Below are 25,630 nucleotides of genomic sequence, written 5' to 3' on the forward strand. Positions count from 1 at the left end.
AGACTTTTGGCTTGGCTCTCCATATTCATTTTCTGGCTTGTCCACCTCTAGGTACAAACCGTGTAGAACTATCAGTGCTGGAATACCAAATAGGTAAAGTAGGCGCCGACCTATGGGCCCCAATCCTTTGAGGGGCCAAGAAAATGTCTCTTAAAAGCTCTTTTGTCAGCTGTCAGTTTGCAAACAACATCGGTGCAAACTACTTATGTGTAATGTTTAGTTTTTTGTAATAAAATTGCTTTATTAAAATTGTTGGCTGGTAAAATAAACAACTTATTAAGAAATAATGTGCAGGGTTGCGGCGAAATTTCGAAAGCCTATGGGCCTCCACAGAGTTTAATCTGGCACTGAAAACTACTTCATGTAATCACAAATACGTGTGTGAGTTAGCACTCAATGTGTTGATATTCGTTCCTTTTATTTACTTAATAATTTGTAGCCATTTTTAGCTTTAAACATCATTATTTTCCCTGCATTCCCTGTTTGCAAAGAAAAAAGAAAACGAATAAGAGAAACAGACAATGGAATGTGCATGCAAACAAAAAGAGAGTGCGCCGAATTGCCATTCACGATGTTTTATCAGGGCCAATTTTAAGAAGCCTTCGTCTCTCCCCGTTGTACAGAAACACCGTTTCCAGGGGAAACGTCTCTGCAAACTGCCGCTCACCTGCCCTGTCAGACTGATCCACACATTGGCAGAGCGGGAAGGCTCGTGCCATAGTGATTGACAGATCTGACGACATGCAAAAACCCTGGTATTTTTGTGACTTCTGAGACACCAAAGCACTTCAGCTTGCAATTTGGCAAGGCGGCGGCGAGCGGTTTATTATGACTCACTTTGCGGATTGTGACCTCCTATCCAACGACAAGGTACATCATTACCGCGGCACATGCGACCGAATAAATGCTTTTCAACTAAAGACATTCTTTGAAAACAGAGAATCACAATGATATGACAGGCCTGTAATCGCGCGACCTGCTCGCCGCGGTGTCCCCGGCAGGCTGCTCTGCATGTTCTACCTGCGCTTGCTTTATTAGGTTTGCACAAGGCCCTAAGAATAGAGGCTGCAGTAATTGTTCCATATTACTAGTTTGCATTGTGCTCGTCCATTGAAGCGAGTCTCGTGCGTGTAAGAGCTGTCACTCGAGAGCGCTCGCTCTCCGCGCAGGGTACAGCCTCTGAATGGCAATGCGTAGCCGGTCCTGCAACCCGACAAGTTGCTGTGAAGATATTGTTTTCAGAGAAGTCCCCGCCACTGCACGTGCTGCATGGACCCGCGTGCCAAACGGCCTCTCCTTTGCGGCTGTATGGAACCGATGGTGTTGTGTAGGCTGGAAAAAAAAGTGTCGTCTGCGACGGGAACACGATAGAACTGCTGAAAAGAAAAGTCACTGGAATGGCGAGGGAAACAAGGATTGTTATGAAAACGTTATACATTACAGATTATAAACAAGATCATACTATGAACAATGTGTGCTTTATGCACACAGACAATAAAGGCTGCAATACGTGTTCTTGCACGCCTCATGAAATCTGAAGGCTCACAAAGCAGGCCGATGGCACCTTTTTCCTGCAGAATGTATGGCTGGGAAGAGCACTCCAGGGTGACAAGGAAAGCATCTCACACATTTTATACACATTTCAAAGCTTCCATGGATATGAGTAGCTCACACGGTTCATTAAGTTATACATCTTGCCAGCCTTTCCATCTTCCCATAACCTATACAGCTGGCTCGATCTTTATCTTCGGAAAAGCCAGTTAGTCCATCTGCCTGATCCTTATACACGTCCATCTGCTTACCGTTGCGCTGGCCTATCAGTCTGTCTTGCTGCACTAGACATACTTTCAGCTGCCCATTGATCCATCCAAACAACCATTCACCTGTAACTCATCGTTCCCTTGTACACAAATCCGTGTGATCGACAATCATTATGGACATATACATTCTGATTTATTAGCCATCCATTCGTCCGTCCCTCTATGTAGAGGCCTGCCTTTGCTCTCACTTGTTCACCTTTCCACTGCGCCATCCATTATCCCGCCATTCATTTAGTCATTGCGTCGTCTGCTCTTGCTTGTAAGCGGGCCCCTCTCTGATTCATTTTAGCGGTCCTACACTCCCCTTGTCATGTATGACGCTGTCTGCAAATTCACCGAGTTGCCATAAAATGTACCCAAAGAGGCATCAGTTCAAAGCATTTACTTGTGATTTATCCAGTGAAGAATCCCTAGATTTTCCGAGTTATCCCACCCACCTATCTTCCCGGCTGGCAATTGAGGAACTATTAGGAGACAGCTAACCATCTATTCATTCGTCCTGGTTTCCTTATTACTTGTTGTTCTTTGCTCCCCGCGCTCAAATACATACACACTCTAGACACCTATTTATATCTTGTAATTAACAAACTGGATGGCTGGGGATTTTGCTAGTGTTCAGATTAAATATCACAGTAATTCATCTGGCTCTTTGTACAGCTGCTTCTCACCAAGTTCTACATGAGCAAAGACAATAAATAGATTTTTAATGTAGTAACTCACCAGGCATTCGAAATGTACCGAATGCAACCTTGCAAATGAGCAGCCTGCAGTGCTTTTAGTCTAAAGTAATAACCTCGGCAATAATATCACAGCATATTTTTTGATAAGATCATTTAAAAAAGGCAACTGTTTATAATAATAAAATTTCGTCTTTATAGCTTAAGGGCAAGCTAAGATCTAAATGAAGCATGCCTTCTATTAGAACCCTAAAGAAACAAACTAATCGCCTGAGAAGAAATCCATTTGTAATGTTGCTATAATTCACATGATTCATTAAACAGAAATGGGAAATAGTAGCATTTTCACACAAAAAATCCTTATGGAGTTGCATGCTGAGACTATCGTGGACTCTTTTATTGACTAAGCAACTTGTGCTGATGTGTTATGCATAGAAGACCTGATTGTCATTTTTCCAAATTCATTCAAATATAAACATTGTTTCAGTTTTAAAACGCTTTACTTTACTTTTGATTGCCTTAAGGGATAAAATGTAGGTTTTGTTTTTTGATGTGTAGGCAAAAAATATGTAAACAAGGCAGACCCAGCAATCTGCCATGTTTGCCTATGGATTATTAGTAAGGGTAGAGAGGTACCCACACTCAGTAATAGGTGACGATCTCACATAAGGTTCAGTCAAGGTCTCAGTAAATTAATCCTTGCTTAACTCTTGGTAGCTTGGCCCATGAGCAGTAAGGCTGAATTTAGGAGACAAGTATGTAAAGCTTTTAATATCTACAAAACAATAAACAAGTAAAACACATCACACAATAAAAATCTAACACCATTTTATAAAAATAGGAAATGTTTTTATCTCTACAATTAAACCAAAATGACAAAAATCCAATGTATGGAACTGGAGACATGAATTTTTAAAGTTTAGATGTGAAAATGTGATTTCTAGTGCCTAAAAGCAAAAAACTCTAACCACGTATATCTGGTTTCGCTTGAGAGGGGCAAAGTAGAAGTTTGAAGCCAACTGTGATGGAGCACAAGTTGGAAACATTGAGCTGGAGGTCTTGGTCAAAATTTACCTTCTGACATAGTTTTACTTCTGGAACCTTTTCATTTGTCATTGAGTGAGGCTCCTCTTCAGGCAGGCTTGCGATGCGACAACAGAGGCTTGGCTAAGCACAAGGTCCTGGTCAACTCCTGGAAGTGTTGTTGACATAGAAAAGTTCGGGAGCTTCATCAGGACAATCCTGTAATTCAGGCCGGGTCATAGTTTGATGTCACCGGCTTGATTCTAGTTTTCTGGTCAGTCACCTTATGGATCTATTTTATAAACTTCTCCAAACTTCTGGATCTTCTTCCAGGAGTCCTTTTGGGGTTCTTGCAGTGTCCACAAACTTGGTCCAAGGTTCCAGAAGCTCTGAGTTGCTCCATGGGAGATGGGACTACAATTCCCAGAATGCACTTGGTCAGAATCCTTAAAAGGTCAGTGGATGTTGGTCAGCTGGGGACTCTTGGTCACTCCTTTGTATCTGTTGCTTACAGGAAGTCCACCCCTGTATCTTAAGAAGGAAGGCAAAATCCCTTTTGTGGATAAGCTCAGAGTGTGCAGCTGGTGTAGTCCTTTTGAGTGCAGTTATTCAGGTGCAGACCAGGGGTTAAGGTTGGCAGTGCTTCTTTTGATCTTCTTCCAGAAGGGATCTCTGCTGCTGATCAACTCGCCCATAATTATCCATGCTCATGGTTTGGCAAGCAGGGGGCACCCCTGATCAATGGGGTGCAGGGACCCACCCTGTGGGGTGACCACTTCCTGTGAAGTGTGACAAAAAAATAATCCCAGAACTCACTGTGCCTTAAAAGCCCAAGAAGAAGAAAATCTCCCCTGTGAAGTTAGATCTGGTTAAGCCCACCCACTGGTGTGGTTAAACTTCCCTAACACTCCCCTTCCAGGTCCTCTGGTAATTCAATTACAGGTTCTCACATCTGGCCAGGAGTGCAGGAAATGGGGGCGGTCTGTTTTCTGTCCCAAGTGGCTTTCTCTCTTTTGAAGACCAGGTTGGCCACCCTACCCCCTTCCTGCTCCACCATTTGCTACAGCAGTTCTCCACCACCATATGCTTCCTTTATTTCAGCCCAGGGTACTTCACACCTCATTATGGTAGCTTGGTGCGGGCTGCCAGAGGTTGAGCAATCAGGAAAGGGCACTACAGAGCTGATTTAGGTAACATTTAGAAAGGGTTCTGAGACTCTTTCCTTGTAATAGTTATAATAAATCTAACATTGGCAAGTTATTGGATTTATTTGAACTATTTATGTGATATCTTACATGACATATTTAGCTCTTTACTATAAGAAATAAGACTTCATTATTTTAAAATAAGTCATCCAATGTTAACCTATTGAGCTAATGTACTATATTGGGAAAAATAAAATTAGCAGTTTTTCCTTCACAAGGGCTTAGTAAACATCTTTTATAATGTTTACATTTATACTGCAGTCAACCCTTGGGGCACCTAAGACAGACTTCAGGGATGATTTTGCTAACACGTCCTTCTATGTTAATTTATTGCACATTAGAACTCGTTTTAGGCCAATGAATCTTGTGACCCAGTGGAGAGACACCGTAGGACGAGATAACTGATCAATTTGTCAAGCAATATATCAATAATGTCATCAATGTTTACCACCACAATGCACTTTACTTTAGATAAAGACATTAATCAAATTGTCGACTCATTCATGACCTTTCAGCCATGAATAACCACACCTTGGTAGAATTTTATGAAGTTTATTCCCTATTGATTACAATCTACGAGCAAAAGAGTTAATCTCAATATCAGGAAGCATAAGAGCATAGTCACAATATGGCAACTGTGATAAGATTTAATTAATGCAAAGATCACAAACATAAGAACATAGCACGGCGTGAACATAGATCAGAATACTGCAAACAGCATATACGTCTCAGTTCAGCATAGCATAACGTCAGTCATTTGTCTATTTGAGTAAGTCATACTAACCACTAATTAGCATCAGCATGTTGGGCTTCATGCAAAAAACAATTTAGCACACCAATTTGGAAAACATCTAACTAAGGTCTCTACCAAAATGAGCAGTTTGTACCTAGAAAGGAAAAGCAAACAGACAAATTACAAATTGCATTGTCATAATTACCCTCCAAGGATTAGGTCAGCACTCAGGATCAGTCTTCATCTTCAGGACATCGGCCAAAACTCCATCAGTCTAAACTTTGTCTAAAGGACAGGGGACACCTCCCTCATAAGGAGGAGAAGTGTATAGGGCAGTCTATGGGTAAAGATGGTTTTAATAAGTCTCAAAGTCACCAAACAGAGTGACAGAGTTTCTGGATAAAATCAAAAGTATTCCCTACCTAGTTCTGTCAACCTTTCTGTGACATGGGTTTTTATCCCTTTTCCGTAATACCTTCCCCCAAAATCCTATTGGACATTTGCTATACGCCACTATCTTTAACCTATCAAATTATACATTAGGTAATTCTAATTGTCACCCCACGATAATTCATAACACTTTGATTGGTCTTCATAATTGGCGTTTTCGGAGGTGGCACATCCGGAGGTTACTTCACAGCTTGGCACGTTTTCTCGGGTCATAAGTTCCTTTGTCCATGGTTTAAACGTCCTTGTACATTACATTAATCTACATTTGTTTCAACTTCGTGTATAAACCCATACTAAAGCAGCAAGCATGCGGATGAGAACAGGATTGTACTGATACATTGAGTTGAAGAAAAAGAACATTTTGCAGGGTCATGGCCCTTTGCGAGTCAGCACGCTGAAAAACAGAAAAATGCTTTTAATATGAGAGCCAGGCAGCTAAAACCCATAGCTCACGCTAACTTAAGGCCTGTGAGATTTTCAATATAAATGCAATATCATAATCGTTAATATAAATTGATTAACCATAGCATTAATGATTCTATTTATGATTTATTAATTCGCGTATACATTGGTGGCCACACACATTATAGTCATAATTCAAATGCACATTTAAGCAAAATCACTATTATTGTCGTTTTCTATGCAACATCGTTAAGCATTGATATGAGCATTTTATTTTAATATATGTTATTTAAACTACACTCTCTCAATTTATATGTAAAAATAAGACAGTTTAAGTCTCTGGAAGTACTTTTCATTCCCAAATCAAATTTGGGGTTAATTTTATTTTAAAAGCAGCACGCAAGGCAGGCCTGCCTTTAAGATGACACCAGACAACACAGCAATGTACCAACGGGCACCTTAACTCAAGTGGGTCCCTAAACCCACATGCTTTACCATATACTAAGGACGTACAAGTAGGTTGTCAAAGCCAATTATAATTATGCCTAATTTTCATATTCCTTTTAAACAGAATACTGGCCCTGGGACTGGTTAGCAGAGCCCAATGCACAGTCAGAGTCAGTAACTACCCGAATCAGTCAAAAATGGGGTGATCAGGGCCAAAACAATGACTTTCTCACAGTAGGCCATTTAGAAAGTTCTCTATATGTACCTATGTATGAAGATGAAAATTAACATACATCTACAATTTCTTGTAGTTTTTAAAATTATTTCATAGAAATTTAAAAAATCAGACAATGTGACTGCCACTTTAGAAACAGAAACAGAAACATAGGCGGCCTCACTCGAGATTTTGAGATTCACCATTTCAGACATTTCAGTCTATGCCTAGCTACGAAAGGGGAAACTCAGATCTAAAAGAACTGTTTGAACATACAGGCCCTCATTATAACATTGGCGGTAAAACCCTCTTACTGCTGCGGTGACGGCCATTAACATACAGCCACAGTGGCGAATATCTGTTCACCATATTATGACACACACACACCAATCCGACAGAATACAGCCACATACAAAAATCAGCCAGTGATAAAGTGGAAGTCCCAACATCCATACTGTTACGCCAACAGAACAACGGCCACCACATTATGACATACGAATCACCACGGCGGACATTCAGTAGTAGTAAACCATTGGCGGTACACACCGCCGCGCTCAGAATGGACACCCAAATACAAAAACAACACTACATTGGCCAATACGAAAAACACACACCTGACACCCGCACACACACCACACCCTCCCACCCACACCACTATAAAACACACACTCACAGTACCTACAACACTTTATAAATAACAATTACTGTCAGGTTATTGGCACATTACTCAGCACACTCTCACCAACACACACCACACAGCACCCATGTCCCCACAAAGGCACCCCCGTTTCACTGATGAGGAGTTAAGGGTCATGGTGGAGGAAATTGTCAGGGTAGAGCCACAGCTGTCTGGAGCACAGGTACAGCAAATATCCATTGCAAGGAAGATGGAGCTATGGCGGAGAATTGTGGACATGGTGAACACCGTGGGACAACATCCAAGAACAAGGGATGACATCAGGAAGAGGTGGAACGACCTATGGGGGAAGGTACGTTCCATAGCAGCAAGGCACCAGCTTTCCATACAGAGGACTGGCGGTGGACCACCACCTTCTCCCCCACATCTCACAGCATGGGAGGAGCAAGTCTTGGCACTACTGCATCCTGAGGGACTCGCTGGAGTAGCCGGAGGACTGGACACTGGTAAGTCAACATTTACTACTTATCTCCCCCCATACCTGCATGCCATCTCACACCCTCACCCTCACTCCCATCACTCCACTCCATCCCACACACTGCACCTACACATATGACTAACCACAAAGCCAAGCACTGCATGCCATACCAATGCATGAACACCCGTCCCAGCCCTGCATGGCACCCATAAGCAAAGCATGCACAGCATAGGGAAACTAACAATCACACAATACATCACCATACACACGCAAAAGTTGGCAGAGCAACACCAGCGATAGAGAGGAAGCCGGGGATGTACAATATGTCACAGGCATGTTGCATAATACATCACTTATATCCCAACAGGTGCCCCAACCAACCTCAGCGGAGACAAGGTGCCACGACAAACCAGTCTCCCAACAGAAGATGCCCCCAGTGATGACAGTAACTCTGGACTTTAGGATCTGGACCAACAACCTGGCTCATCAGGGACCACATGACAGTATCAGGGGATCAGGGAGAACTTGCAGGCCATTAACACCACCTTGATCTCCATAGCAGAGGTGCTGGCAGACATGGCCAACATCATGAGGGAGCAACAGCACAGCTGCAGGCCCCTACCACTAGCCAGTACATTGACCAGTGTGTCTCTACCTCCGCTGCAGCTAGTGGGCAGGAGGCCCTGCCACATAACCCACAGGCCACCAGCACCTCTCCCCTGCAGAAGGTGAACCACTCCACAAACGTTCCCTGCGAGCCAGACAGAAGCCATAAACACTTGCCAAGACCAAGACCACCACCAGGAAATGAGACCCTCCTGATTGTTCCCCTTGTGTCCCACCCTGTCACCTTGTCCACTTTAAACTGTCATTGCTCCCCTTCCTATGGCCCCTTGGACAGTGGACCTGTGCTACAAACAGACTGGAACAATACCCTGGACTTTCTTCCACCATCACCCCATTCCATTTCACTTTACCCTCAATTATATAGCACAACAATAAACACCCTTGAACACAACTTGACTACTAGTATTTTATGTTTTGAAAATGTGCATTTATGGAAACAGTCACATCTAGTGCAAATGATCTGAACACTGTGAGAGCATAGAAATAAAGACCTGTAGCTGTCTGTAGTGAGCACATCAGTGCACAGTTGTTATAGCACCAACATCTGTAAAATGACAAGCCATAGGCGACAGTAAATTGAGATGCAAAGGAAGTTAATGCCATCATGCTACAGCCACACAGAATATACCAATAGTCAGAGTAATGGTCAGTTGCACTGTCTTACCTGTGTGTCATTGGAAGTATTGAAGGATAACTGCTGTTCTGTTGTCCACATCCTCATCCTCAGCCTTTTCATCCTCACTGTCCTCATTGTCTACTGCTGCCACAGGGATATCGCCAGTCTATTCCTCCTTCAGAAAGGGTACATGCCGTCTGAGGGCCAGTTTGTGGAACATGCAGCATGCAGCTACTATCTGGCAGACCTTCCCGGGTGAGTAGCACAGGGATCCACCTGTCAGATGGAGGCACCTGAACCTAGCCTTCAGGAGGCCAAAGATCCTCTCGATGATCCTTCTGGTTCGCCCATGTGCCTCATTATAATGTTCCTCTGCCCCTGTCCTGGCATTCCTCACAGGAGTCAGCAGCCACGATAGGTATGGGTAGCCAGAGTCACCTGCAAGTATTGAGGGACAACATTTAGCCACACACAATGCTGCAGGGCTGACACCTGAAGGCATACACTAACATACAGTGGGTGGGGACCATGGCTCATCTATTAGCCACACACTGTGCCTCTGTAGTTGGGCCATCACATTTAGGATGCTGCTATTCCTCAGAACAAAGGCATCATGCACCGACCCAGGATACTTAGCATTGAAGGGGGAGATGTACCGGTCTGCCAGGCACACCATTTGCACATGCAGTGAACGGAAACTCTTACGATTCCTGAACACCTGTTCACTCTGGCGGGGGGACAAACGCAATATGTGTTCTGTCAATCACCCCAATAATATTAGGGATATGTCCCATTGCATAGAATCCGGCTTTCACTGTGGCCAAGTCTTCCACCTGGGGGAAAGAAATGTAGCTGCACATGTGTTTTACCAGGGCAGATAAAACTCTTGCCAGCATGATTGAAAACATTGGTTGTAACATTCCTGCTGCCACGCCCACTGTCACTTGGAAAGAACCAGTTGCCAGGAAATGGAGCACTAATAGCACTTGCACAAGAGGGGGGAATCCCAGTGAGATGACGGATAGCAGAGATCAGGTCTGGCTCCAATTGGGCACACAGCTCTGTGATTGTGGCCCTGTCCAAGCTATGGGTGAGTATAATATGCCTGTCCTCCGGGGTTATGTCTCCGCCTCCTATTCATCCGCAGCGGTAGGTATCTAAGGAACACAAGAGTGAGTATGCTGTCACAATTTGAACAATGGAACCAGAACTGCAGTATACATAGTGCATTTATGTGATCAGACAGTGGTAATGGCGAGATATGTGCTAATCTAGGTTGTGACGCAGTGACGGTGTACACCGCCGCGGATGTGACCACCATTTTCTATCTGATTCCTCACTTGTTTCCTGACCTTCAACAGGAGAACACCTACACTGCGTGTGCTGCTGTGACCTGTGTCTGGAACCTACCACGGCCCGTGTGACTGGGGAAAGGGCCCGTGCCTTCACTTCAGAGGAGTTGGAGCGATTGGTGGATGGGGTCCTTCCCCCCGTACGGACTGCTGTATGGGCCACCAGTCCAACGGGTGAGTACACTTTGGGCACAATGCATGTGGGAAGGATGCATGGAGATGTGTGTGCAAGCATTGTGTCATGGGGGAATGTCTTGTGGTGGTGTACATGGTGTGCTTCGGCCGATGTGTGTGCCAATGGTGATGGAAATGGGATTGTTGGGCCATATGTGTGACAGGCTGGATTGTATTTGTAATGGTGTTCTCCTGTCTGTATTACCTCTGCAGGCCAAAGCACATCAAAAACAAGAGATTATGGCTTGCCATCGTCAAGGACGTGCGGACCCTGGGGGTCTATGACAGGCGGAGCACCCACTGTTGGAAACGGTGGGAGGACCTGAGACGCTGGGCATGGAAGACCACGGAGGCCCAGCTGTTTATGGCCTCCCAATGAGGAAGGGGTGCTTGTCAGAACCTGACCCCCATGATGGCCCGCATACTGGCGGTGGCCTACCCAGAGCTGAATGGGCGCTTGAGGGAATCACAATGGGGTGAATACAGTGGGCATTTTTTTTTTTTTTTTTAAATCGGCAGGTGGCATGGGATCCGGGTGGGGGATGTGAGTTAGTGGGTGCCCCTAATGCCGGTCCAGACATTGCAGCGTGAGTCAACTCTAGGGTAATGGGTATATGACAAATGCAGGTAACCTAGTTTGTTAGCATTCCATGTCAGTCAGGGCTTTGTGGGTCCCAGGAGGGGTGAAGTTGGTGGTGTGTGGCCCTCTTCTTCCAGTGGCATCTACCCAAATCACTAGCAGTGCAATGCATAGTGCTGAAGCCTGGTGTGTGACAGTGCTGTGTATGCCAACTGTCGTGTTGGTGCAGTAATTGACCCAGTGTTTCCTTTTTCTCTCTCCCTCCCCTTTTTTCTTCTGTTATCCTGTCCATTTGTGCATTAGCATCATCAGGCGGAGGAGCAGGGGCACCGGTGACAGAGGAAGCTGCATCCCACAGGACCCAGGAGGCAGAGTCCACTGACGCCGAGAGAACCAGTGGGGCGGAGGACGAGGTGAGCACCACAGCAGAGACAGGAGGTGACAACACAGGCTCAGATACCTCCTACGATGGAAGCTCCCTGGTGGTGGCGGACACCTCTGTGACCACCCCAGCTGCAGGTTCAGCCGCTACCCCGTACCAGCACTGCCCTCCCAGTAGCCCCTCAGCGAGTTGCCCGTGCCTGCTCACCCAGGAGGGTGGGCATCTCCTTCACCCCAGGCACCTCAGGCCCTGCCCTAGTGAGCCCTGCTGCCCTGAGTGAGGATGCTATTGACCTCCTGAGATCCATCTCTGTAGGGCAGTCAACCATTGTGAATGCCATCCAGGGCCTGGCATCCCAGATGCAGCAATGCAATGCATTCCTGGGGGGCATCCACTGTGGATTGGTGGCCCAACAGAGATCGATTCAGGCTCTGGCCTCCTCTCTGATGGCAGCCATTGTCCCAGTTCCTACCGTCCACCTCCAACTACCACTTCCCAGTCCCAGTCTCCTCAACCCCAACCTATCCCATGCACACATACAGACGAGCATGCACACAAGACAACACCCAAGAGTGGCACAGGCAAACACAGGCACCACACTTCAGTCCACAAGCACTCACACAAACACCAGGCAGTTGCAGACACAACCACACCCTCTGCCTCCACTGTCTCTCCCTCCTCCTCCTTCTCTATGTCCCTCACAGTCACGTCCACACTCACACCTGCATGCACTGCATCAACATCCACCACCAGCATCACTACACCAAGCAGCACACACACCTCACTAGCAGACACCCCCACAACATCCATGAATGCGTCCCCTGTGTCCTCTCCCACCCTGTCTGTCCCCCCTCCTAAAGGACACAAACTCAAGCACTCACACACCCAACAGCCATCCACCTCACATCAGCATACTGCCCATGCACCTGCACCCAAATCCAGCAGGGATACACCTCCAACAACCACTCCCTCAACCTCCACTCCCATCCCTCCTCCCTCCTCCCACCCCACCATCCCTAAGAAGCTTTTCCTTGCCCAACTTGACCTCTTCCCTCCCCCGTCCTGCCCCTAAGAGCAGGGTCCCAACGACCCAGCCCAGAACCTCAGCCAAAGAGTCCACGCAGACAGTGGTGGCACCAACTAGTCATGGTGGCAAGTCAGTGAAGGATCCCACTCCAACAGCCAGGAAGGTAAAGGATCCCACAAATCCTGCCATGAAGGGGAATGAGCCTCCACCTCCTGCCATAAGGGGGAGAAGCTCTTGACTCCTGCCTGTGAGGCTAAGGAACACGCACAACCTGCCATGAAGGGGAAGAAGCCCTCAACCCCTGCCAGGAAGGGTGAGGATCCCACGCCTCATGCCATGAAGGGGAAGAAGCCCTCAACTCCAGCAGAGGCTGTCACGGTGACACCTCCACCACCACCAGTGGTCACGGGCCCCCAACGCCAGCTGAAGAAATGCATTCCTCACCACCAGCAGGGGCTGCCCAGGAGGCACTTCCACCTGCCACCACAGTTCAGCCCTCACAACCAGCAGAGGCTGCCCAAGAGGCACCTCCACCTGCCACCACAGTTCAGCCCTCGCCACCAGAAGAGGCTGCCCAGGAGGCACCTTCAACTGTCACCACAGTTCAGCCCTCACCTCCAGACAACACAGTGCAGCCATCACCACCAGTGGAAGGCATGTAGACCACCCTCCAGGGGCTGCTGTGCAAAGGGCCCCCTCCAGAACCAGTGAGCAAGTTCCCCACCACAGAAACTGTGACCTTGCACTCCCCAGCAGAGAGAAATGGGCAAGGAGCCCCCTCCACAACCAGTGGGAAAGTCACCCACCTGAGAGATTGTGGCCTTGCACTCCCCAGCAGAGAAAAATGGGCATGGAGCCCCCTTCCGGAGCCAGCGGGAAAGACACCCACCTGAGAGACTGTGGCCTTGCACTCCCCAGCAGAGAGAAATGGGCATGGAGCCACTTCCACAACCAGTGGGAAAGTCACCCAACTGATAGACTGTGGCCTTGCACTCTCCAGCACTGACAAATGGGCATGAAGCCCCCTCCAGAACAGTAGGAATGTTATCCACCTTAGAGACTGTGGCCTTGCACTCCCCAACACTGAAAAATGGGCATGGAGCCCCCTCCAGAACCAGTGGGCTTGTTCCCGTATTCAGCTGAGTTGCCCCCCAACCCCCACCCCTCTGAGGTGCCTACCCACTTGCAAACTGATGCCCCTGTAGAGTTCTATCCGGATGAAGTCAGGATTCGAGCTGGGCCTTGGCCTGTGCCCATGTGGGCCCTTAGTACTTTGGACTGGGCATTGGCTCTTTGTGTACATTTGTACATATCTGTTTCACGTACAATTGGTTTATTTATTAGCTGTTTATATCAATATATTCTGATTACTGCATTCTTGTATTATTGTGCCGTGTTTTGTGTGCTATTGTTTTTCGTGTGCAGCTGGTTGTATGTATGGTGTGTGTGTGAATGGTGTGTGTTGTGCATGTGTGTGTGTGTCACTCTCATTTTCCTCCCTCTTCACTTGTGTGCTAGGTGGCTGTAATCACCGTCGTCACCTTCGTCAGCGTTGGTGTTCCAGGTGGAGCATGACATAGATGAGCATCGGGAAGACTTGCAGTTTCGGTTACATGGCGGTGTTGTTCTTCCCTGTGTCTCCAATGGTGAGTCCTTTCTCTTCTGTGATGCATTTCCACCAGGCTTTTGATGGCATTGGTACTGCCCGGAAAATGTGGCGGATGGATGTGTCAAAATATGGTGGGCAGTACTTTGTCTTCTCCCTGGCTGTTGACGGCTACCGCCGTGGTGAGTGTTGTTAATGCCCTGGCGGTTGGTGTGGTACATTGGCTGTTTATGAGAGTTATCACCACCATGGTCATAATTTGGTGATAATTACCGCCAGCCTGTTGGCTATATTACCTCTACTTTATCACTCACTGCCAGGGTCATAATGAGGGCCATAATCTTCCTAATCCTGTAAATGTTCAGTATCCAACAAGATTGTTTATATATTTTTACATATTTGTGCTAATCCAATAAAATGTGAAGATCTGGCCATTTCTTGCAAAATACTAGTCGTTTTCATTATGAATGTATGTTGCAGTTATTCAATACTATGCTACTTATGTTTCTAATGTAGAGGACTGGTAGGTTGCAAAGCCCTTTTGCTAGCATCTTCACATATTGATTTCGGTAAAATGACTGCAGAGATTTGCAAATTGTGGAGCTCCAGAAGGCTTGAAAAATAACAAAGTGGAGGCACTAATTGTGGCCCTTTGCAGCTACAGGAAACTATTTCCACTGCTGCTAGGAGCTGCTCAGTACAAAGGTGTGAAGCATGATGCATGGTGTCCATTCTCCATCCCAAGGTCTGAACCACCAAAGTAATTCTTCCAGCTGACACAAGCTCTACGCCACCATTGGTACTCTGGGGGCATGCTCCATACCACTGTATCAGACAAGGCCATGGTGCTAGGGAAAGAGTGCAGCCTGTTTTTCATGATTTCCTGCTCTATGATGTTCTGTCTCTGGAGCAGTAATTGGTCTTAAGCAGATGGACCAGCAGATTCTGAAACTTCTTTTGTGAATCAAGCAAAGTCAGGAAATATCTCCTGCATTCTCCAGGCCCATGTTTCCCAATTTAACCCAACTAACTGTGTAGAATAAAGCTTCACCCACTCCTCATTTTTTAGGTCGCACCCTACCAGACAGCGCACATGTCTGGTTTGGTAAAGACATCTTGGGGACTTTTAGAAAGTTGACCTAGGAATGCATTCCACTCTTTGATTACCAGTGGCTTTGTGGTTTGTAACTCACACTTTCTGGCTTTCCATTTGCTGCTTTATTTGCTTTAGGCTCTCCAGGTTCAGTTTGTCCCTCTCATTGCCTAAATTATACTTTCTGTAGGCTTTCTGTAACCTGTCACAAGGCCCCTTTCTTTCAGCAGGCCTTTAAATATTGTTCTTATCTCATGACATTTGCTGTGCATTCAAAGACTGAAGGCAAATGTCAGGCACTGTCATCCAAGCGCGCTTGTTTCCTTTTCTTTCTCTGACTTCAGAGTAAGAGGGTCTTACTGGCAATGCTTCCTTGCCCGCACCAACCTGCATTTGCTGAAGCCTTCCTTCCTGGCGCTGGGGTGGGGCTATGTCCCCCAGCTAACACCGAGGACATAGGTGGAGCCAAAGGACTCTTAGCCTGCTCTTTAGCAAAGGCCGCATCCCGCGGTGTGGGTCTTACTGGCAGCGTTTCCCTGCCCACACTTACCCGCATTTGCTGCAAGTTTCATTTCTGGCACTGGGGTGGGACTATGTCCCCCAGCTAACACTGAGGGCAGAGACGGAGCTGAAGGACTCTCAGCACTCTCTTTAGCACAGGCCACATCTCACAGCATGGGTGTTACTGGCAGTGGATCCTGGCCCACACTTATCAGCTTTTGCTGCATCTTTCATTCCTGGTGTTGGGGTGGACTACGTCCCTCATCTAACACCGAAGGTAGAGGCTGAGTTGAAGGTCTCTCAGCATGGTCTTTAGCGCAGGCCGCATCCTGTGGCACGGTTCTTACTGGCAGCAGTTCCCTGCTGCACTTACCTGCATTTTCAGCAGCTTTCATTCCTGGCCCTGGGGTGGGTCTTCTTCTCCCAGCTAATGCCAAAAGCAGAAGAAGAGCTGAAGGACTACCAGTGCGCTCTTTAGCTCAGGCTGAATCCTGCAGCACAGGTCTTACTGGCAGCATTTCCCTGCCCACACCCCCCCATTTGCCACAGCTTGCATTCCTGGTGCTTGAGTGGGACTACGTCCCTCACCTAACACTGAGGGCAGGGGCAGAGCCGAAGTACTTTCAGCGTGCTCTTTACCGGCTTACTGGCATTGGTTTCCTGTCTGCACTTACCCGTATTTAGTTTCTGATGCTGGGGTGGGACTATGTCCCCTAGCTAATACTGGAGGCAGAGGCGCAGCTGAAGGACTCTCAGCTTGCTCTTAAGCGCAGGCTGCATCACAGGTGAAGACAGGCCCATTATTGCCCAGAACAGGCTGGGCTACCACCCTTTTGTCCTCATTTAAAGGTACTGTTATCTTTCACCAGCTTTTTGGTATGGGGAAACAAAAAGCTATTCCCCCAGCATCTACACCTGGCACCACCTTGGATGCCTTTCTAAGGAAGCGCAGGGGAGCTGATTAGTAAAGGGATTGCATTGGCAGAGTGGCACTTGTCTTTGTCTTCTCACCTGCCCTACATAACTTGCAGTCATCCTGTGATGCAATCATGGTTGACGAGGGCTCTGACTTAATTATGCTAGGTGAGAGATTTAGGTGGTCATTTTGACCCTGACGGTCCGAAGACATTACAGGTGTGGCGGTTTGGCCTCTGCCAAACTGCCATATGCCCGCTGGTACCACCAGGGCAGTAGTACAGCCGGGCCGGAGGACAGAACCTCTGGGCCGGCTGTCCACTAAAGACTGTGGGCGGTATTAGGAGTCGCCTTTCCGCCAGGGTTTCTGCGGCGGTAGCACCTCCACGAAAACCCTGCTGGAAAAGCTGCTGGCGACAGGAAATTCCTTTCCTGTTGCTGGCAAATGACTTCCCCACCCCCACTTTCCAACACAGCACCCCCCTCCCCCACGCCGTTTCCAAGACAGCATCTCCCTCCCCCACCCCCTTCGAAGACAGCACCCTCCTCCCCACATCCCCCCTTCCAAGACAGCACCCCCATTCCCCACCCCACCCTTCCAGCATGCACCCACACGCACCCCGCATACACACATTCACCAACACACATACATACACACATTCACCAACGCGCATACATACATGCATTCACCAACACGCATACATGCATGCATTCACTCACAACAACAGACACGCATTCACACAAGCATACCAACACGCACTCACTTCAACAATCACACATACATACTCGCATATACACTTAAATTCACACATGCATACACAACACCCCCTACCCTCCCACCTCCCTTCCCTGTCAGACAATCTTCTTATTTTGTCCGGCGGGAGGTCATCCGCCAGGGAACAGGCACTTCCACTGTCAGCAGCACCCTGCCATCAGGACAGTGCCACGCCGTATTACTGCTCGTAATACGGCGCTGGAGTCCATTGTGGCATGATGGTGACAGCTGTGGAGCTGCCTCTGCACTGCCAACCGCCAGCACTACTTCTGATGGATTTCCGCCCAAATTGTGGCATAAATCCTTCAGGACTCATAATGTGGTGGTGGGAAGACCACCAGTACTGGCGGTCTTCTGGCGCCCACAGCTTCGGCAGTCTGTGTAAAAGACCACTGAAGTCAGAGTGACCACCTTAGTGCCCCAAACACCTTGACCGGCCGTATCAGCCCTGATATCGAAGTAGTTGGTCAGCCTACTGATTTTTCTGAGGGGGTACAATCCCAAGTTGAAACACCTGCTAGTGGGGGCATAGGGAAGAGAAAGAGAGTGGAGGGGGAGCCAAACCCAAGATACACAGTATTGCAAAGTTCATGACCAGATCCTAACAGCAACAGCCAAAGCAAAAAAGGGGAGAAAACTTTAGATTTAGCCAAGGAGAACTCTAAGTTTGTGCTAACTTCAATTATGGACACTTTGAGGCTGATTTGACAAAGCTGTTCCTCGCCTTTGAGGAACTTGCTTGGCTGGTCTACTTCCTCGTAATCTGGGGTCCACCCCATTTTTGGAGTCATCAACCCAGCCACAAGCAGTGCCTAAGCCAACTAAAACTGCCGCTAGGTGGGTCCACCAGTCAAGAAGAGTTAAGCTTGAAACCCTGGTGAAGGGGTTCAGCCCAGAAGGCAGTTCAGATGAGAAAGGTGGGGGTCCAAAGCAAACCAAAGAATACTGTGGCTTGAGTACCAACAGTTCTGGATGTCCCCAAGAGCCGCCACTCTCAAAGCTCCCCACATTACAACTACCACCCTAAGCCCAAAACATGACACATGGGAGGATCACGATCAACTGGTGAATAAGGTGGTGCATTGTGTCAATTGCACAGCCAGATTACCATGGTTCTGAGAGTTTCATGAGTAGGAAATACCAGGAAGTCTGACAATAATGATTGCATGTCATTAATTTTAAGGACAAAGTGGTGGGCAAAGACATACTGAACAGGCTCAGTTTCACTGAGTGTACCTCCTCGACAGTCGAAACACTTCTGCTGGGCATCTTTTATAGGCCAGTGGGTAGAATGTCGTCAGTACCAACAAACTCTCCTCCTCATCATGTCATTGTTTTAAACAGATTGCCGCCTCTTTCTCAGTTGGACCAGTTGGATTGACTCACTGGGGAAGTTACAACCTCCAAACAAACCTGTCCAGATGTTGGCATGGGGATGGCAAGATCTTGAATAGCCTCCGCAAATCCTCTCTCCACTAGTGATTGCAACACCCAGGGCAGTGGATCAAGCTGTAATTCAGATAAATTGATAAAGATAGCCTCTTGGAATAAGGCTGCCCTGACAAATAAATTGAATAACTTAGATTGGTGTAAATTTATTGAGCCATGTGCAGTTCTGTGCCTACATGAGATCTGGTTGTATTACACTGTGCTTGCTGATGGCTTTCTGACCTATTTCACTTCCGTTGCCCCATGCTCTATGGGAAGGGAGGTCTTATCACTTTCATTTCCCATGCCGGCCAAAGTTATATGGACGAGCCTGTGTTCTGTTCATTACCAAACTTATCTTGCCACAGTGTTTAACTAAGTGTTACACTTGGCATCCTTGGAGTGGTCTCCCCTAACGTTTTGCCTCTGTTTCCCAGGTTGTTGATGTGTGCTGGACTCTGTTTTTGCTGCTTTTGATACTCTGTGCACTTTACCACTGCTATCCAGTGCTAGAGTGCAAGTGCTCATATGTAAAATGTTTGAGTAATTGGCTTTCCATGATTGGCATATTTGATTTACTAGTAAGTCCTTAGTACAGTGCACTAGAGGTACCCAGGGCCTGTAACTCAAATGCAACTAGTGGGTCTGCAGCACTGGTTGTGCCACCCACATGAGTAGCCCTGTAATCATGGCCCAGACCTGCCACTGTAGTGTCTGTCTTTGCAGTTTTAAACTGCCAATTAGACTTGGCAAGTGTACCCACTTGCCAGGCCTAAAGCTTCCCTTTAACTAAATATAAGGCACCCCTAACCTAGGCCCTAAGTAGCTCCATAGGCAGGGTGCAGTGTATGTTTAAAGTAGGTCATATACTAATGTGTTTTATACATCCTAACAGTGAAATACTGCCAAAATCAGTTTTCACTGTGCAAGGCCTATCTCTTTCATAGGTTAACATGGGAGCTCCCTTTAAATATTGTTAAAGTGTGGATTCCATTTGGGAGTAGATAGAAATGTGGAGTTTGGGGTCTCTGAACTCACAATTTGAAAATACATCTTTTGGTAAAGGTTTTTTCTAGATTGTGGCCCTCATTACAACCCTGGCGGTAAATCCCGCTTACTGCCATGCTGACGGCCGTCAAGATACCGTGTCCGCAGCGGAAGTCCGCTACAGGTATTTCGACCCACATCCTGTCATCCGCCACAAAACAGACACCCACACAAGTCCACCACACCAAAGGTCAGTGATAAACTGGCGATAGCAAAACCTACACAGTCACGCCAACAGAACTACGCCCACACTATCACGACCCACGAATCAACGCGGCAGTCATTCAACCGCGGTAATCCATTGGCGGCACACACTGCCACGCTCAAAATACACACACCTTTACAAAACACAGCTACATTGGACAATTCAAAATACACCTTATACACATACACACACCACACCCACAACACTATAAAACAGACACCTATATTACCCACAACCCCTCACAATGATTTTTTAGGAAGAAGCAAAGAGAGAGAGAGAATAGCAAACACAACACCAGCCTCCACAGGCACACAGCACCACCACTTATACAACATCCACGCAGCTCAAAGAACACACACCAACACAACACATCACGCAGCACAACAAACAGCACCTCACACATCACCCACACCACATTATGGCACCTCAAAGACACCCCAGGATTTCTGAGAAGGAGCTCAGGGTCATGGTGGAGGAAATCATCCGGGTAGAGCCAGAGCTATTCCGATCACAGGTGCAGCAGACATCCATTGCAAGGAAGATGGAGCTTCCTCAGGAAACACCACCAAAGCACCCACCCAGCAGGCCCTCCCTCTGTCCCCAGGACACGTCAATCAGCAGTGTGTCCACCACTACAGGGACCCCAGGCAAACCCACCAACCCAAGACAATCAGGGACTTGGGGTCAGTCGCAGTGGGCACACGGTTCAGGGGACAGAGGCACAGGATAACAGGGAAGCTGGGAGGACTGCTGTGTGACAGGGGGAGGACAGGCCCAGGGAACCCACAAGGCACTCTCCAACATCATGGGAGCATACCACCATTCCCCGGAGACCATGGGCACGGTACTGGCCAAGTTTCAGGAGACCCAGCGGCTGCAGGAGGAACACTACCTGGGGATCAGGGAGGACTTGAAGTAACAACACCCTGGTCACCATTGCAGGGGTGCTGGCAGACATGGCCAACGCCATGAGGGACACAGTGGCACACCATTGGGCCCCTGACACTAGCCTGAACGATGAACAGCCCTCCATCTCTGCCGGCGCTAGTGGACAGGAGGTCCCGCCACAGGACCAACAGGCCACCAGCACCCCACCCCCTGCGGAAGGAGAACCAGCCCGCAAACGGTCCCTGAGATCCAGGAACAAGACAGAGAACATTGCCAAGACCCCCACCAGGAAATACGACTCTCCTGAATGTCACCCTTCTGTCCCACTCTGTTACCCTGTCCACCTTGAACTGCCATTACTCCACTTCCTGTGCCCCCTTGGACATTGCACCTGTGATACCAATAGACTGGACTCCACCCTGGACATTCCTCCACCATCACCCCAGCCCATTGCACACCCCCTCCACTTATTAGCACATATATAAACACCCTTGAATCACAAATCAATCTGGAGTCAGTCTGTACTTTCACAAATGTGTTATTGCAACCTCTCAGAAAAATAGCAATGTCAATGTTCATTTTCACATACCAATGTTCGACAGTTGTTGGGCAGCAGTAAACATAGCAGAAGGCAGAAAGTGGTACCCAGATCTGTAAATTGGAAAGACAAAGTGAACTGTCAGGGTCCATACACAGAGGTAAAAAGGCAGAATCATGCAATGTCCTACAGTAGTTTGATGTGAGAGGAGCAGTGGCAGTCTCCTACCTGTGTCTCACTGGAAGTATTGCATGATGATGTTGTTTCGGTTGTCGATATCTTCTTCTTCTGCCTCCTCTCTTCACTGTCCACAGGCTCCACAGCTGCCACAAGACCGACATCAGGCCCATCCTCGTGCAGAGAAGGCACCTGGCGTCGCAAAGCCAGGTTGTGCAACATACAGCATGCCACGATGATCTGGCACACCTTCTTGGGGGAGTAGTATAGGGAGCCACCTGTCGGAGGGAGGCACCGGAACCTGGCCTTCAAGAGGCCGAAAGTGCGCTCTATTATCCTCCTAGTTCACCCATGTGCCTCATTGTAGCGTTCCTCTCCCCTTGTCCTGGGATTCCTCACTGGGGTCAGTAGCCATGACAGGTTGAGGTAACCAGAGTCACCTGCAAATATCGAAGGACAAATGTTATACATACACCAACCCTTAAGGACTCTCCCATACCCAGACACCTATGTAAACTGTGTTGGGACCTTGGGCTCACCTATCAGCCACACACGATGCCTCTGGAGTTGGCCCATCACATAAGGGATGCTGCTATTCCTCAAAATGTAAGCGTCATGCACAGAGCCAGGATACTTGGCATTCACATGGGAGATGTACTGGTCTGCCAAACACACCATCTACACATTCATGGAATGGTAGCTTCTGTGGTTTCTGTACACCTGTTCATTCCTGCGGGGGGGACAAATGCCACTTGTGTACCATCATTTGCACCAATGATGCTGGGGATATGTCCCAGGGCATAGAAGTCACCTTTCACTGTGGGCAAATCCTCCATCTGAGGGAAATTGATGTAGCTGCACATGTGTTTCAGCAGGGTAGATAACACTCTGGACAACACGTTAGAGAACATTGGCTGTGACATCCCTGATGCCATGGCCAATGTTGTTTGAAAGGACCCACTGGCCAGGAAATGGAGTACTGACAGGACCTGCACTAGAGGGGGGATTCCTGCGGGATGGTGAATAGCTGACATCAGGTCTGGCTCCAACTGGGCACACAGTTCATGGATTGTGGCACGATCAAGTCTGTAGGTGATAATCATGTGTCTGTCTTCCATTGTCGACAGGTCCACCAGGGGTCTGTATGCAAGAGGATGACGCCATCTCATCATCTGCCCCAGCGGAGAAGGGTGAGCAGAGGGTCATACACCACATAGCTTTCACAAGGGTGTTTAGAACAATTGTGATGTAATCAGTGTGTTGTGCTGTATGTCCGTATTCCTGCCCAAAAGTGCTATGACGCAGTTAGGTGCCCTGCCATGTGGCGTCCTGAAATGGCGGCTGCCTGACCTGTAAGGAGGGACAAGGGGGAATGAGGTAACTGCGCGCAACCGTGGCGCAATTCAGCATTAGTTATCATTGGGCCCTATGGGTTCCAGGAGCCAATGGCGATGTGCGCCGGTGGTGACGGTATGCAACGCAGCGGACGTGTCAGCCATTTTATATCTCTTCACTCACTTGATACCTGACCATCAACAGGAGAAGACCTACACTGCAAGTGCTGCTGTGACCTGAGTCTGGAAACGACAATGGCTACAGTGTCTGGGGAAAGCGCCCCTGCCTTCACCGCGGAGAAGTTGGAAAACCTGGTGCCTGGGGTCCTCCCCCAGTACACGCTACTCTACGGTCCTCCAGACAAACAGGTGAGTACACTGTGAACATGATGGATGGGACATGAATGTATGGAGTGGTGTGGATGGAAGATACGAGGGGTGGGCAGAGGCCAGCATGTGAGGATGGTCAGTGTATGTGTTCTGGGCCAGGGTGGGCGGGTGTGGTCAATGAGGGGGGAGTAAAATCCATTCTTACCTCACTTTTCCTCTAGGTCAGCGCCCACCAGAAGAAGGGTATTTGGCGTGCCATCACCAAGGAAGTGCGGACCCTGGGGGTCTACCATAGATGGAGCACCCACTGCTGCAAAAGATGGGAGGACCTGCGCCACTGGAGCAAGAAGACGGCAGAGGCCCAGCTGGGGATGGCCTCCCAACGTGGAAGGGGTGCCCGTCGCACCATGCCCCCCCTGGTGTACTGGATCCTGGCGGTGGCATGTCCTGAGTTAGATGGGCACTTGAAGGCATCACAGCAGCCACAAGGGGGTACAGACAAATTCAGCTGACTCTGAGCGCTTTATGAGGTTTCTGGGCAGGGGAAGTGGCCTCTGGGTTCCCCTAGGCCTGGGCAAATGTGCCAGGATAGATCCATTGTTAGGAAGGCTCAGTGGCACTCCAACCCCAAAAGTGGTAGTGGCCCTCTACACCTAGTCAGGCTCCTGTGAGTTCCAGGTGTGCATCAAATGGGTCTAGGCGCAGTCCCCCATGTGCATGCAATTTTACCCTGAACTGTTAGTGCATGGCCTAGTGCATAGGGCTGCTACTTGTGTGTTGTGTCCACCAACGGTGGTGTTGTTACAGGCATTGACCATGTGTCTCTTCTGTCTTTCCTCCCATTTTTATTTTGTCACCCTGTCCTTGTGTGCATTAGCATCATCTGGCAGAGGAGCATTGGCACCGGAGCAGGAGGGAGCTGCAACCCACATGGCCCAGGAGGGTGAATGTACGGAGTCTGAAGGCACCAGTGGGACAGAGGGCGAGGGGAGATCCACGACGGGAACAGGAGGAGACACCAGTGACAGCGACTCCTCCTCTGATGGGAGCTCCCTTGCGGTGGCTGGCACCTTTGTGCCCACCGCATAAACAGGTACAGCAGCAACCCTCCTACCAGCACCACCCTCCCAGCAGCCCCTCATCGAGTTTCCCGTGCCCGCTCACCCAGGAGGGTGGGCATCTCCTTCGCCTCAGGCACCTGAGGCCCTGTCCCAGTCAGGCCAGCTGCCCTCAGTGAGGAGGCTATTGACCTCCTGAAATCCCCCACTGTTGGGCAATCAACGAATTTGGATTCCATCCAGGGTGTCTAGAGGCATTTGCAGCAAACAAATGCATACCTGGAGGGCATTCATTCTGGCAGACAGCCCAACAGAGAGTATTTCAGGCTCTGGCCTCAGCACTGATGGCAGCTATTGTCCCTGTGTCCAGCCTCCCCTCTCCAACTTCCACTACCCAGACCCAATCCCCTCTACTTCAGCCTATCCCAAGCACACCATCAGACCAGCATGCACACTCATCAACACACAAGAGTGGACATGACAAACATAAGCACCACACATCCCACAGGCACTCACACAAGCACCATCCCCATGCAGACACACCAACATCTACTGCCTCCACTGTGTCCCCCTCCTCCACGTCCTCCTCCTCCCTCCCAGTCTCGTCTCCACTCACACCTGCATGCACTATATCCTCAGTCACTACCTCCATCACCAGCACGCCCAACACCACACACCGCTCACGTGCAATCACCACCCCCACTACCATGCACATGTCCTCTGTGTCCTCTCCCAGTGTGTCTGTGAGCCCTCCTCCCAAAGTATACAAACGCCGGCACACACCCACTCAACAGCCACCCACCTCACAACAGCCTCCAGCCCATGCACCCTCACCAAACTCAGCAGATGTACACCTCCTACAACCACTACCTCTTCCTCCACTCCCAAACC

The sequence above is a fragment of the Pleurodeles waltl genome, chromosome 3_1, assembly GCF_031143425.1.
Source record: "Pleurodeles waltl isolate 20211129_DDA chromosome 3_1, aPleWal1.hap1.20221129, whole genome shotgun sequence".
NCBI lineage: Eukaryota > Metazoa > Chordata > Amphibia > Caudata > Salamandridae > Pleurodeles > Pleurodeles waltl.